This window comes from Palaemon carinicauda, chromosome 13 (genome assembly GCF_036898095.1).
Source record: "Palaemon carinicauda isolate YSFRI2023 chromosome 13, ASM3689809v2, whole genome shotgun sequence".
Lineage (NCBI taxonomy): Eukaryota > Metazoa > Arthropoda > Malacostraca > Decapoda > Palaemonidae > Palaemon > Palaemon carinicauda.
Window position 1 is genome coordinate 26,282,009 of NC_090737.1, and position 17,500 is coordinate 26,299,508.

Sequence of the window (17,500 nt, forward strand, 5' to 3'; positions counted from 1 at the left end):
ATATATATATATATATATATATATATATATATATATATATATATATATATATATATATATATATATATATATATACAGTGATACCTCGGTACTCGATCATAATCCGTTCGGGATCAGTGTTCGACCACCGATTTGTTCGAGTACCAGACATTTTTTCCCATAAGAAATAATGGTATCTATTTTTATACGTTCCTACGAATTCCAAAATGCCCAAACTATTAATAAAAAGTAAACCTAAACAACAATAATTATTTAAATGTATACAAAATTGGTTGGAAAACTATATAAAACAATTTTAAACCGTACCTTTTAGCAGCGGTTCGATGGCATACAGGAATGGAAGTGAGAAGATGGAAGGGAGAGGTTACTGCTTGGAAGGAGAGTCTGCTTCCATGAAGTGGCTTGGTAGTTCTCCTTCAGGGATTTTTTATCTGTCCAGTAAAAGGTTAGGCAAATCTCCTTCAGGGGTTCTTTCTCTTCTGTCTCTCTTCTTTGGAGGGGAATCAGCATGGGATGTAGCAGCTCACTTTTCTTTTATGAAAAACATATCAATTGTCAGCTGCTTCTTTCTCTTCTGCACTATTCTTCTAAAGTGAGACATAAGATTATCATTAAAGATGTTCACTGCCCGGTTTGCTACTGCTGTTTTTGGGTGATATTTTTCCACAAAAGCCTGCAACTCTCCCCACTTCGAACACATGTCATTTATCACTGAACTCGGAACCTCCTCTCTTACATCTTCATCTTCTGAGGATTCCAGCTCCCCAACCAAATCCTGCTGCTACTGTTGTTGCAGGTACAACAATTCTTCAACAGTCAACTCAGTAGGGTGGCTATCAACAAGTTCATCAATGTCTTCCCTGTTGACCTCAAGCCCCATATTCATGCTCATGCCAACAATTTCATCAACGACAACAGTGTCCTCAGAAATAAGAGAAGCAGTGCTTGAACCAGCCTCTGATTGGAAACCCTCAAATTCCCTCTCTGTTACACATGATGGCCACAGCTTTCGCCAGGCAGAGTTCACTGTCCTATAGGTCACACCACGCCAAGCTTGGTCAATCATGTTCACACAGTTGAGGATGCTGAAGTGATCCTTCCAGAATTCCTTTAAGGCCAACTGTGTATCACTAGTCACCTCAAAACATTTTCGGAAAAGGTCCTTGGTATACAGTTTTTTAAAGTTTGAAATGACCTGTTGGTCCATGGGCTGGAGTATGGGTGTAGTGTTGGGGGGCAGGAATTTAATCTTGATAAAACTGTATTCTTAAGTTTTCCTCTAGACCTGAAGGTTGTGCAGGAGCATTGTCCTTCACCAGAAGACAGTTCAATGGCAAGTTCTTTTCAGTCAGGTATGCCTTGACCTGGGGGGCAAACACTTTGTTGATCCACTCACTAAAGAATTGTCTTGTGACCCAAGATGTACTGTTAGCGCGCCACATAACTGACAGTGCATTTTTCAAGATGCTGTCTCTTTTGAAGACCCGGGGGTTGTCCGAATGGTACACTAACAAGGGTTTAATCTTGCAATCCCCACTAGCATTGGCGTAAGCAGCGTCAGTTTATCTTTCATTGGCTTGTGACCTGGCATCTTCGTCTCGTCCTTGGTAATGTAGGTATTGGCCGGCATTTTCTTCCAAAATAACCCAGTTACATCGCAATTGAAGACTTGCTGCAGGATAAAATTTTATTCCATAATGTATCGGTCGAATTCGCCAACGTATTTTTCAGCTGCCGTCTGATCTGAACTGGCTTCCTCCCTATGCCTAGTCACACGGTGAATACCAGCTCTGTTCCGGAATTTCTCGAACCAGCCCCTGCTTGCTTTAAAAGTAAATGAAGAATCACTTTCACTAGTACTGGCACTTTTCTTCACCAATTCTTCATAAATATGAAGAGCTTTCTCGCAAATGAAAGCTTCACTTATACTTTCCCCGGCAAACTGCTTTTTTTAATAAATATAAGGAGCAACTTTTCCATTACCTCAATTACTTGTGGCCTTTGCTTACTAATTGCTGTCACTCCCTGTGCAAAATTAGCTTTCTTTATCACTTCCTTAGTTTTCAAAAAGGTCGAAATAGTCGACTTCGCCATGCCATACTGTAAGGCTAGATCAGACAATCGTACACCATTCTCGTATTTCGCAATAATTTCCTTCTTCAACTCGATCGTTGTTCTCACTGTTTTCCTCTTATCCTTCCCCTTATCACTAACTTTCTTGGGGCCCATTATTATCGGCAAAAAAAGGCAATTAAACGCACTAAATCACAATAAATTCTCAACATGTGTTGTCGGACTGACAATCTCTCTTGAAATGATGCTAACCGGCCAGGCGAGAGTAGCCGAGATGGCCGTTCATCTCACTCGGCCATGCGTTTGGCTGTGTTTGAGTTCTGATTCTTTGTTCGAACACCGCAGCAAAAATTACTCGAATTTTTTGGTCGAACACCGATTTGTTCGAATTTAGAGTCATTCAACTACCGAGGTATCACTGTGTATATGTGTGTGTGTGTGTGTGTATATACTGTATATATATATATATATATATATATATATATATGTGTGTGTGTAAATATATATATATATATATATATATATATATATATATATATATATATATATATACATATATATGGATATATAAATATATATATATATATATATATATATATATATATATATATATATATATATCTATATATCTATATACATATACTGTATATACATACATACATACATGTATATATATATATATATATATATATATATATATATATATATATATATATATATATATATATATATATATATACTGTATATAAATATAGTTCGCATGATAAGCCTTTCTATTTTATAACATAGATGCATTTGCGAGACTTTAATCTCAGTCCAACGTCAGGTGTACTTAGGGAATTTTAAACGGTCTACACTCTACTGATCTCCAGACTACGAATCATAAACGACATATCAAAACATTTTATGACGAAAATTTACATGAAACAATAAAGATAAAGTAAAAATAAACGGCAAAATATGACAACCGGAGTAAAATTATGATGAAAATTAATAAGAAAATGTAAAAAAAAAACGTAACTTAATAATAAATATAACTTTAAGAGATGAATAAGGGAAGAGGAACAACCTCGCCTACCGAGAGTTAACCAGCCGCTAAAGGTTTTGCTGTAAAGTCAAAGCATAAATACAACTTTAGTTTGTACCTGCGGGAAAGAGTAACGGCCGCGGAAAACTTCCTAACTTCACTCTTTATTTTCATTTTTTGCAGGGAAGAAGACAAAATAAGGAAGGGAAAAAGAGCATTACATCAGGGATAGCGAGTAAAAAAACACACTCTCTCTCTCTCTCTCTCTCTCTCTCTCTCTCTCTCTCTCTCTCTCTCTCTCTCCTGTCTAAAAACGGACAGTGGCGGTCTTGGTATTTAGTTAGTTATCCCAGTTTAATTAGAAAATTAATGGATCAAGAGGCTGATCAAGAGTGTTATATCCTAAATGTGCAAGATTGAAAAGAAAGGAATTGCTGATTGTATATATACATACGTATGTACGTACATACATACATACACTTACATTATTCATTTATTCATATATATATATATATATATATATATATATATATATATATATATATATATATATATATATATATATATATATATATATGTTACAGTGAATCTGTATAATCAGGGAATATATATATTCTCTGATATTTTCAGTGAATGTGCATAATGTCTGATTCACTCAGAGGATATATATATTCCCTGAAATTTTTAGTGAATATACATATTCCCTGATTATTCGGCCTTATTATTATACAGATTCCCTGAATCCTGTTTGGTATGAAAGAACAATGAAATAAATAGCTGAAACGATAAACAAAGCCTTGTTTTCACAATGTAAACTTGTATGGTATGGTAGAATAATAGAAAAATTACTAAAAACAGTAATACACTTCTGTAATTTTTATTTATCACATAAAACACTTGGATGTAACAAAATTTATCATGAACAGAAAATAAAACTTATCTGTCATAAAATACTCATTTAAAATAAAACTAGTAAAAAAATAATAAGGATTGTTCTAATATTCAGAACGAAGCCTTGTTTTCACACTGCAAACTTGCATGACATCGTGAGTTGCATTTAACTTTCAGCTTAAAACATTTACATCGATTTGTTTGACAACATTTTTAACCAGCACAGTTGCATTTGGAGAAATCTTGACCACCTGACTTCGACTCTTGCTGCACAGCAGTTCGAAGCAAAACAATCCTATCGGTTGTCACATGGTCTTTTGAATACAGTTCATACGTACATAAATCAAACTGATTCCTGGTATGTTTCCCACTCAGTATACCACTCTTCACTGCAATCGTGTAATTGTCATTTTCATCAATATCCATAATTATTCCCATGATATTCCTTGGATCCCCATGACCCCTATCCACCATTGGTATCGGAATCATTACATTGTTCCCGACGTTTCCACGGTCCATAATACAACTTTGTTTAACCATACGTTCAACTTGTAGAAGCTGTGCTTCGCACGCACGTTTTCGCTGAGAGGTAATATTCTTTTGACGAATGGAGAGTGGTGATGTTGAGAGAGAGAGAGAGAGAGAGAGAGAGAGAGAGAGAGAGAGAGAGAGAGAGAGAGAGAGATATATTACACTCACTACAATCCACATAATAATATAAAAATACAGTGTATTGAGGGAAATTTGTTATCCGTTCGACCATAAGGATACCCTACTACCTAACCTCTAATCACAGTCGTGCACAATACTCCCAGTGCAGTGACTTGTTCGACAGTAGGTGGTTCAGCAGTAACTTGTTTGACAGCAGGTGGTTCGACAGCAGGTGGTTCAGCAGTAACTGGTTCGACAGCAGGTGGTCCAGCAGTAACTGGTTCGACAGCAGGTGGTTTAGCAGTAACTGGTTCAACTGCAGGTGGTTCATCTGAAGTTGTTTCTTCCGTAATTACTGCCAGCAAATCGTCCTCACTTTGGAGACGGTGAATTACATCATATGGAAGAGCTGAAGTTGTCAGTCCTACTTTTGCATCGGATCAAAAAAATGCAGCAAATGGTAACCTTCTAATGCCAGAATGGTAGCTAGAGTTTTTTTGAAACTGCACAAATTTTAAACTAACTGTCCAGTCTGTTGTATTATCATCACTCAACCAGGCTACCCACATATCTTTAATATCACAGTTTGCTCGTTCAACTGACCCCTGGCTCTGAGGATGTCTAGGTTTTCCAAGAACCATTACGAGATCAGGCCAAAACAGTTTAAATTCTGTAATAGCACAAGCAGTAAACTCCGATCCGTTGTCACTTTGTAGAATTTCCGGTGCACCAAGTAAAAGAAAAATATCCAACAGCTGATACGCAACTTCTGCAGCACGTTTTGATATAAGAGGTCTCAATACACAGAACTTGGTATGATGATCTTGGTAGACCATTATCCACTTATAGTTGCCTTGCTTCATCGCCTGCATGTCTACAAGGTCAACTTGTGATCTGGAGCCAAAGTTCTTTGTCAGAATAGGTCGAACAACAGTCCCTTTGGTTGTTGGTCGCTTACGTTTACGCTGACATTTGATGCATAGTGATTTGCAAACAGATATTGCATCATGGGTAATGTTGGCATACCTTTTAGATAATTCCTTTACCATCTTATCGCCCCCTCCGAGGCCAGTTGCAATATGAGCACGCTCAATAATGTCAAATGTATCCTCCAATGTAGCAAAATAGATAGGATCTTAATTGGCAGTCTGTCTTCTAATCAACTTGAGAATATCACCACACTTGAGGATCTCATACTTCTTCAGAAGGTAGTATTCATGAGTCGTCTTTTTGCCTGACTTGTCCATTGCTGTCAGTTCTGAAATAATTTCATTATACTGTTCTTTTGGAAGCAAGATATATTTCTTTCCTTCACTTCTTTGGAATAATTCTTCCCGAAAATGTGCTTCTAAATCACGCTCAGTTGGATTTGCCATGGTGTTGACAGTAGGAAGGATGGCGTATGACTGGTGAGTTAAACTTTGCCTGACCTTGTAGTGTTGAGGGGGGGGGGGGGGGTTAAAGCACCGGGGTTGGAAGGTGGTAATTAGATGGACTCCTACCATGGTTCGCTAGTTCAGGGGTTTACATTGTGTTTACATTCAAGTTTACAATGTGAAAACAAGGCTTTGTTTATCGTTTCAGCTATTTATTTCATTGTTCTTTCATACCAAACACGATTCAGGGAATCTGTATAATAATAAGGCCGAATAGTCAGGGAATATGTATATTCACTAAAAATTTCAGGGAATATACATATCCTCTGAGTGAATCAGACATTATGCACATTCCCTGAAAATATCAGAGAATATATATATTTCCTGATTATACAGATTCACTGTAACATATATATATATATATATATATATATATATATATATATATATATATATATATATATATATATATATATATATATATATATATACAAACATATACAGTATACATAACTTGTAAAAGAGCAAGAAGGTTCGCAATGATCTCTCATCTTTATTCTACAAAAGAATAGTGTATCGGGAATCTATTCCAATCATCAGGATATGTTTACATAAGAAAAATTATTGAATCTTACGACTTTTACTTAAAAATCTTTGTATAGTAACAATAAATATATCTAAAATGCTTAGCAAAATAAAATAGTATAAAAGCAAATAAATATATCAAAAACTGTGACTAACGTTGTTATCAACCCACTCTATTTACCAGTTCATCCTTTAGGTCCAAGTTTGGTTCATCCTGCGGACCACATTTGCAGGCAAGAGTCCGTGCCAGCACAAGATTGGCTTACTTTATCAACAAACAAAATGTCAGTTTGGTACACTTTCATTTTTCTGAAATTACTTTTCTTCCATGGCATAATTGCTTGAATAAATAGGTCGAAGTTCTTCGAAATATTAATAGATTACATAAATACCAGAACTGTAAGCAAACTTACTCTTTGGAAATCTGAAATCAATACACCGGCTAAAATATTTTGCAAAACATCGTACCGAAAAATAATAAAATGCATTCTCAGCGAACGTCCGTAAAAGACGTACCTAAATGAAGCTGTCAGGGAATAGAAATGAGAAGAGAAATTGGATGATAAATCAGACTAGATGGCTTATAACGAAGTCTCAGGCCCGTCTCAAAATTCCAATCAAGTACCGTAAGAAACAAGACGTTAGACAAAAGGCTCAGCTTTATAAATAATCTCCCTGCATTCGCCATGCACTTTTTATATTTCTAAGCATAACATTATAAAAAATAAATGTACTAAATTTTAAATAATCCTCCCATATATATATATATATATATATATATATATATATATATATATATATATATATATATATATATATATATATATATATATATATATCTTTGAGAGGGAATACCTTGAGGATGTGAAAGGGTTTGCTCTTTTCCATGATCAACAAAGCTGAACTAGTCAGGGTCACCCATATAGGGTGGTTTGCTGTGAGCGATCAGACAAGTCTCCCACCATCATCAATCCGCAGTGGCAAACGTGGTGATGAAAACTGGCCAAACCCAGACATGAATAAGAACATGTCTGAGTCTTTTGTCCTGTATCGGGCTAGAAAAGATCACTGGTGGCCTCGTACATATTTTACTGTTAAGTACTGATACCTGTCTCATACCTGTACACCTTTACCAGATGGCTCATCATTAGCGCAGTTCTGGTTGAGAGACAAATTGCATCATAATTAATCTATTTTTAGGGTGATGAAGTCGTTCCTCTTCATTACTTTTACGGTTATATATTAAACACTTCATTGGCTTTCCTTATGTTCAATCTCCAAATTATTCTGAATTATATTCTCTCACCTAACACATTTCTACTGTATATCTATATCTCTCAAATTCTCGCCCTTTCAAGAAGAAACTGAAGACTTTCTTGTTCTCTAAGTGCTTCAACAATAACATCAACCACAGAGCGATACGCAAAATACCTAAGAATGTATTTGACAAACTAATTTTGTAGGTCCTGTAGGGAGTATGGTTCCCCTGCATGATAGGATCAGGGAAGCAGCCTTTTAAAGTAAGTTAAGTACAGTACGTTTTCTTAAATCACAAACTAGATAAATAATTCTGACAGTTTTGAGGTTCCCGTTTCACTCACATTTAGCATCTATACTTCTCATCCTTAACCCCCCCCCCCCCCCCTTGCAAAGGGTAGCTACAGAAATGCTACTCCTCCAGTTTTCTGCTTGAATATTTTTGGTGGGATAAGCTTGCGAATCCTATGGGTGTCCTAAGTTACCATGTTCGCCAACATGTATAAGTATTTATACAAATACATTTTACGGGAAGTTCAAATCAAATGCTCAGGCTTTACTGACAATAAACAAAAGCCCTAAATTTAACAAACCAAACTTTTGATTAATTTTCTCATGAACTTCAAAGATGAAAAAGAGTAAACAAAAACTTTTTTTTTTTTTTTTTTTTTTGGGGGGGGGGGTCGCCTTTCGGTACAAAAGCGGCGTAGGCTCTTTGGAAGCGTGTGAAGGAATGCAAGCAAAATAAAGCCTCAACACGGGAAGAAAATTAAATTCCGTTTTCTTGCCCTAGGTCGTTTCCCTCTCGTTTTTTGCGTGGCATTTAAATAATGAAATCTCTCTCTCTCTCTCTCTCTCTCTCTCTCTCTCTCTCTCTCTCTCTCTCTCTCTCTCTCTCTTTCTTTCTCTCTCTCTCTCTCTCTCTCTCTCTCTCTCTAAGAACGAAATAATTAGAAAAAAAAGATAAAGATATATTCGAATTTACACTGGTTTTAAATGTATCATCAGAGTGCATCGTTTGACGTGATTTATGGTGACGAGGTGGCATTCATTGCAACTTGCAAGCTTTTAAAGGCTTGCAGGATAAGAGAGAGAGAGAGAGAGAGAGAGAGAGAGAGAGAGAGAGGAGAGAGAGAGAGAGAGAGAGAGAGAGAGAGAGAGAGAGAGAGAGAGATCATAATTTTTCTTTTTTTTTTTATCTAAAATCACCATCATCTTTACTGCGGATTGAGATACCCTAGTGTCAGAAAAATATGAGACTTGAAAAATATCAATTAAAGAGTTTTTACACGAGTTTCTATAACTTATTTCCTACAAGTATGAAACGATCCTTAGAGTACAATCACCAGGCCGTTATAACACTATTTCAAAGGAGACCGATTAGCAGTAAAGCTATGAATTAGTTTATGATTAAATCTAGTTATGTATTGCTTATACTATGTTTCACAAAACATGCATGAATGAACTGGGCCACAAGAATGAAGAGATAACATAAGGAAATTATACTGAAACGGTCAAACTTTTTATATCATTGTTTCAAATTCTAGCTTATCTATACACATTCGTGTGTAACTAAATATCAGTTTTGTTATTTTATCTTGACGTTCTAAACTCATCCTCTATTTTCTGTACATGACCAAAGCATCCCAAAACGCTATCTTTCTCCTGAGGAAGTAAACTAGATCATTCTTAAATTTCTACACATTTCTTAACACTTTGATTTCAATTCATCCGCACTTTACATCCACCAGAGGAGAATTGGCACAACAACTACCGCATACATTCCAAATTTATATTTCATAAATACTTCTCTTCTTTTCCAGATAAATTGCCATACAACACGTAGCTTGTTTGCTTCACAAACCCTATGGCGATTCTCACATCCTTCTAACATCCAATATATTTTACGCCAAAATATTAAAAAAAATAAAAACCTTCACATCAAAATTCACATATCCATCTTCCTGATTTTTACTTAACACAATAACATTACACGTGTTTATAGTCACTTTCAACTTTCTCGTCTTTCGATGAATTTAAAAATCTCTTCATTAGTTTTCGCAAATTTATTGTCGACAATTACCAACTCTTTGGCGTCTTTCTATATAACCGACACCGTTATTTTTGATATCCGGATTTCTTGTATCGATATACTTGCAACAGAATTTTACAAAATTCTCCTCTACAAAATACATTCTCATCTTATAATAAAGTCAAATGTATAATCTAAATGTAGGAACCATTTACTGTACACCTACAAGTAAATGCTAACAACATTAGAAATTCGAGGGAAAATCAAAGCATAACCCATTCCTTGAATCAGCTCCTCGAAACAAAATACACCATGCTTAGAATTTCCCGAGAGAGAGAGAGAGAGAGAGAGAGAGAGAGAGAGAGAGAGAGAGAGAGAGAGAGAGAGAGAGAGAGAGAGAGAATATCACACTAGCCAGAGAATGAGGAGAGAAAATGTTGATATTTTTGTTTTCTTTCTTTGGCCTATTCTTTTGTTTCGACAAACCGTATGAGTCACGCCTCTCTCTCACAGCCTAAGGGAGTCGGAATACTAATTAAGGTGTTAATTCATAACTCTCATATACTGTACGCTGTATTAAGACTTCAGTGTCCAAACATTTTTCCCTTATTTATATTCCAAACAAAAACTAAGTAATATAAATTACTTTCCTCTACCTTTCCTCTTCTTTCCTCCGACGAAAATGGTAATATTTTGTTATTTAATTCTAAAATTATATAGAGCTTATATAAAATTTATAACAACCATTTAGAATTAGCCAGAGTTAACGTAAAATAATTGTGTATGTGAACACACGCTTGATAAAATAAAATATCTTAATAGCAATTCAATATTAAAAAATGCAAGAAAAAATAAAAAATCACGCATTGAAACTCACTTACAAACTGTTTTCAATAATTTATGTCTGCCACCAAAAGGGAAGGGATTTAAAAAGAAAAGGAGGATATAGATGAAGATAAATGATGAAATAAAATTACGTACGTGTCGCTGTGGTGTTTTTATAGAATTGACCTTCCATCATTAATCTATTGTAAAACTTTGGTAGTCTTAACGAAAGTAAGCGAAATGAGATATTTGTCCACGATTCATAGCAGCACTATGATAAAACAGCTGGCGATGAGTAAATCTAAGACGTGGATTTTTCATGTAAGTAAATGAGAGAGAGAGAGAGAGAGAGAGAGAGAGAGAGAGAGAGAGAGAGAGAGAGAGAGAGAGAGACTAAAAACTCTAAAACAAGTCTCAAAGGTAAAACAGTGAAAAACACAGAATCGCAAGTTTTCAGAAAAGCACAGAAGCAGGAAAATCGTGACCATCACCATAATCCCTCTAGGCTGTACCTTTATGTTTTCTCTAGAAAAATAAAGTTTTCCAAGTGTTTCTATAACGTAGATTTAACGGTAAAGGTGTATTATAATGTGCAATACGCGGTGTGAACTGAATACCTAAGACTGTATACGTTAAAGTGAATGCGAATGTACTCTAGAGTAGGGGTTTACCTTCTTATTTCCTTTCCTCACTGAGTTATTTTCCCTATTGGGGACCTTGGGCTTATAGCATCCTGCTTTTCCAAGCAGAGTTGTAGCTCACCAAATAATAATAATAATAATAATAATAATAATAATAATAATAATAATAACCCTAGAACTTATAGCATCCTGCATTTTCAACGAAGATTGTAGCTTACCTAGTAATAATAATAATAATAATAAAATAATAATAATAATAATAATAATAATAATAATAATAACAGGACCAGAAAAGCAGCCCTTAAAGTAAAGTAAATGATAAGTTCATTGTTGATTAATGATGCAGTTAAACTAACGCATTCTCGTTAATTGCAAACAAAGTTACACAAAAAATACGTGGCAAAGTTCAAAGTGACATTGTGCTACAGAAAAATGAATGACATCTGTTATAAAATGCCAAAAGTAAACATTTTAAATCTGGAAAAGACAAACGCTCAATATTACAGCTATTTACCCTGTTAGAGCCCTTGGGCTTATAACATCCTGTTTTTTTCAACTAGGGTTGTAGCTTAACAAGTAATAATAATAATAATTCACACTTTCTTTTGGGGGTTTGTCGCAATTTTCCTTTAATCTCGTTATCTTGTTTTTCTTTCAGCAAGTAGATCAGGGAATCATTATAGCAGTTCCACAGACCATCAAAATATGAAAAAGCTTTAAATATTTTACGATTCCTTTCACAGACTTCAAGAGATTAATTTCTCATACAATACCCTTGCCTGCTGATTGCCAGACTGGGGTTTGAGTCCAGCTCAAACTCGTTGGCTCATTTGCTCGCCGCAACCTCGCCATCCTTGTGAGTTAAGGAGGGGGGGGGGTATGGGGGAGCCTATAGGTCTATCTGCTGAGTCATCATCAGACATTGGCTGGTCCTCCTTGGTCCTAGCTTGGGTGGAAAGGGGGCTTGGGCGCTGATATATGTAATATGGCCAGTCTCTACGGCATTGTCCTGCTTGATAGGGCAATGTCACTGTCCCTTGCCTCTGCCATTCATGGGTAGCTTTTAAACCTTTAAAAGTCCGTTTGAAAGCATGTAAATTATTATTGGGACGCCTAGTACAAACTCAGGTTTTTTGCTTTCCAATACAAGAAAGACAACTTAGGTTGAAAAGGAATATATTTTCCTAAGACTTCCGGACGTTTATATTTGAATAATTTCTTTTTCAAAATTCACATGTAGAATTCATACGGATATTCCTTTTAAGTCTTTTTTTACAGGTAAACTTTACCCGTACATTTAAAATCTTTTATAAGTAGAAACCACATAGTTTACTTCCTTACCCCACTAGATAACTTCATATGAAGTAAAGCACAGAAAAAAATTAATGGGAAAATTGTACATATATACAATAGAGTTTTCTAATTTGGTAAACAGAGTTCACACTGAAACTTACGAAGTTTGCTGGTTGGTCTAAAATCGAGAAATTGTGATGGCATACAAACATCTTATTCTGAAATAACAACAGCAACAACCAAACAGCTTTAAAAACAAAATAAAATCCAGAGAGGAGCTTAGTCAACTGGACGCGACAAAAATTCGTATTTATCTCCGACCTGGGTTCAAGACGTGTGGTAAGCCTCTGCAAAGGAAATGTTACGCCTCGAAAAGTTTCTTCATAATATTCTTTTTTCATAATGAAAAAAAAAAAAAAAAAAAAAAAAAAAAAAAAAAAAAAAAAAAAAAAAAAAAAAAAAAAAAAAAAAAACTCGGGTAGTTGGGCTAGCCGTCCATTTTTGCGTATATTTAAACTTGTTCCCAACTCAGGGGCTTTTGTGTTCTAGGTTATGGAAGGACTGGTCTTATTAAACTCCTCCCTGGTAACATTTACTGTTCTCGTCCGTAAGTGTCCCCCCCCCCCCCCCACGTTATACTACTGTACGCAACCCGTCAAAAAATGATGGCTAAGTATTAGACGGATATGGACACACAGATTCAAGCCTTCTCATTCCCTCCATCTTTCCCTACCTTTCAAGGTACTACCTCTCACCAGCGTATGACTACTTCTCTCCCCTCCTATACGAGGGACGGAGAGACCGAGTAGTCATAAGTTTGGTAATGCCGCTCAGCGTGTCAGAAAAGAAATATTTTATATATATATATATATATATATATATATATATATATATATATATATATATATATATATATATATATACATATATATATATTTACACACACACACATATATATATCTGTGTGTGCGTGTATGTCTAGCCCAGACACTTACTCTTTATTATATAGGTGAGTTGTATATAAAATATTTATCTGTATTTTGCATGTTATTCTGTGTTAATCCATTAGCATCATCGTTATCAATTAGACATTGCATAAAATTACCATGATATAAGACAGAAAGGTAAACATGGTCCTTCTATTATTTGAAAAAAAAAAAATTATGACACCAACGTACTTTGAAAGTAAAAAAAGTAACTAATACAACAACAAAATACCAAAAAATGATGATATCTCTCGATATAACGTTTATAACCAAAACTGATATTTATAACTTTTCATCATATGTCCTCAAGGTTTGGGATATCTACACAAGAATGTTCGGTTACGCATATTCTAATTTCAATATCCTATCTTTTTAGAGACGCAAGATTTGAGTGGACGACAATTGTACCAGTGAAATGCCTGTACTTTATTTTCTAAAATATACAGTTAAATACAAAGGCACTATAAACAGATAAAGAACGTGGAAGAATAAGGCACACCTGGGTAAGGAAAAGGCATCGGAAGGGTGATATCTGCCCAGAGGAAAAAGGAAAATATTGATTTTCATATCACTGGAAATCGCTCCCCTAAAAATAATGGTAAACAATACCATGGAAGATAGAAACAATCTTAAAAAAAAAAAAAAAAAAAAAAAAAAAAAAAAAAAAAAGCCTAAACAGTTAATTTTTCTTTCTTAAAGCGTGGATAATTTTTTCCTAAACTTCAAATTTGCAAATTAATTTCCAATCAACTGAATTGATTTATTATCCCCTTCCCCAAACCTCCCTTTAACTAATAACTTCGCCTTGACAATTCCCCCCTCTTCCGGCAGCGCGGTTCCTCTTCGCCTTCCTGCTTACCATCACCTTTTCTACAAATTTTCGGCTATTAAGGGAATATGATCTCAACACCTATAAGAAACCGGCCATGTTTGTATTCTCTCAGGCTGAGTTTACTTTGGCCGACGACGACACCGCCATAATGGGAAGGGGAAAAGTAGGGGGTATCCAGGTTTGAGGAGAAAGGGGGAGGGAGGCAATGGGAGAGAGGAGAGGGAAAAGCTGAATACTTAGCATTCGGAACGAGGGAAGAAGAAGAAGAAGAAGAAAAAGAAGAAAAAAAAGAAGGCAGGACAAGGCCATGGCTAGGTCCAAGATGGCTAGCCAGGTAAGGGGGAAATGTTCTTATTTTTGAAATATATGTAGATTGTTCTTTATCAGGATATTGTTTTTTTTCCCCTCACATAGAATCTTTGGGTACATTCTGCAAAAAAAAAAAAAAAAAAAAAAAAAAAATCAAACATTTCCTCCTTTTTAGTCACTAAACTGTGCTAACTTGCTGTTTAATCAGATCATATATCTCTAAATGTGTACAACACGATAACAGAAGTATAGTAAGGTATGTTTCTTAATTAATTTCATTTATATATATATATATATATATATATATATATATATATATATATATATATATATATATATATATATATGTATATATATATATATATGTATATATATATATATATATATATATATATATATATATATATATACATATAATATATATATATACATATAATATATATATATACATATAATATATATACATATAATATATATATATATATATATATATATATATATATATATATATATATATATATATATATATATATATATTGGTGTGCGTGTGATACATACAGTATGTATGCATATATAACTAATTAAAAAAATAAAATTCATATTAATACTCGTTACATAAACAAACGAGTGTACCATTATCATTCAAGCAAGGATAAGACTACTATAAAATAGAAAGACTTCAACAGCTCTGAAATGAGAGAGAGAGAGAGAGAGAGAGAGAGAGAGAGAGAGAGAGAGAGAGAGAGAGAGAGAGAGAGAGAGTATAAAGCTGTCTATGGACCTCTCTCCTTTACGGATTTTAAAACACCTCCAGATTATGGACTCGGGGGAGAAGTTTACTCTAAATAATATTCTTTTGCTGAAGTAAAGAATGCCGTGGTGTCATTCATCAACGCAAAGACAAGTAACATTGTATAACCTTTGTAACGCTTATATAAAAATATCGAGGATATCCTTTTAACTATTGAAATAAGATTCCACTTAACTTTGTAATTTACCGAAAACCAGATAAAAACTGGCCAAAAAGCAGACGTTAATTGACATGTCTGAGGCCTTTGTCCTGCATTTGACTAGGAAAGGCTGCATTTGTTGCTGTTGTAAATTGAAACAAGTCATAGAAACTTATGCACATTGCAACCAATTTCATGTACAAATTTCCAAATTACCAATATATATAATTTTTACAAAATTTTCAAACTATCGATCACAAACACCTTTAGCATAGAAACACATTTTACAAATTATTTTAAGTTAAACATGTTTATGAAAAACCTTTTAAATGAATGTGTAACATTTGGGACTGTATACTGGTGCGTTAACCTTCAGTCATTTTATTCAGATCAGGGAAAGAAAAATATTTTCTATCTTTAAGGAATTAATGTTATAGAATTGAATTTTTAAAATTTCATAATATTAATTCAAGCCCAGATCGAACGTTCAGGGTTCATGATCACCAACTTCCTACAGGACTAGATAATCTAAATCAGTACTTTTTAAATATCTAAATATCTTTAAATGACCAAATATTTTAAATATTTTCAATTTCTTAAATATTCTAAATATTTTCAATTTCTTAAATATTCTAAATATTTTCAATATTTCAAATATTTTCAATATATTAAATATTTCAAATGTTTTCAATATTTTAAATATCTAACTATTTAAAATATCTAATATATTTAAAGATCTAAAATATTCAAGTATTTAATATCTAAATATCTAAAATATTCAAATATTTAATATCTAACTATCTAAAATATTCAAATATTCAAAAGCTTTAAAATACTTAAATGTTTAACATATTTGAATATCTAAAAATCTTAAATATTAAATTACTTTAAATCTCTAGATATTTGTATACATAAAGTATTTAGATACTTAGAATATTTAAATATAAAAAAATTTAAAATATTTAAATACTTAAAATCTTTAAAATATTTAGATGTTTAATTTAGACATTTAAAATAATTAAAATATTTGGAATATTTGAAATATTTAGAATATTTAGATTTTTAAAAATTCACATATTCTAAAATATCTTAATATTCTAAATCTTTAAATGGTTTAAAATATTCAAAATATCAAAATATCTTTAAATATTTAAGTATCTTTAATTTTTAAATATTTAAAAATATTTTCGCAATTATTTATCATACACCCGACATATTCACGATATCTTAAAACCCCATGAAGCACAAACCATCTAAACAGAAAAATTATGCTAACACAAATTATAAATATACAAAACCGTAAGATAATTTAGTCAAATTACACGTTTTTTTGTTAAGGACAAGAACAAGTTTGTGTATATGAGTATTTTAGTATGGGTATATGTAAAGAGAGAGAGAGAGAGAGAGAGAGAGAGAGAGAGAGAGAGAGAGAGAGAGAGAGAGAGAGAGAGAGAGAGAGAGAGACTAGACTAGTGACATGGTGGAACGCTTTCTTATCACGAACTTTCTTTGAGAAATTCTATAACCGGGCACTAGTAATATTCTTACCAATTTACTGTCAAAAGGAGTAAACCCCTACACAAGATTGCCGCCTGTCCATCAAATAAGATAACAAGAGAGGAAAATTGTGAAGATTTAGCAAGTTAAACTTAGCAAGAAACACTGTTTAATCAACAGAAATTCCGTAGTTCTAGAAAGATTACCTATACGTACCTGAGATTACTTTTATTTATCACTCCTTTTACATTATGCTTGAATATCCAATTTCCTGT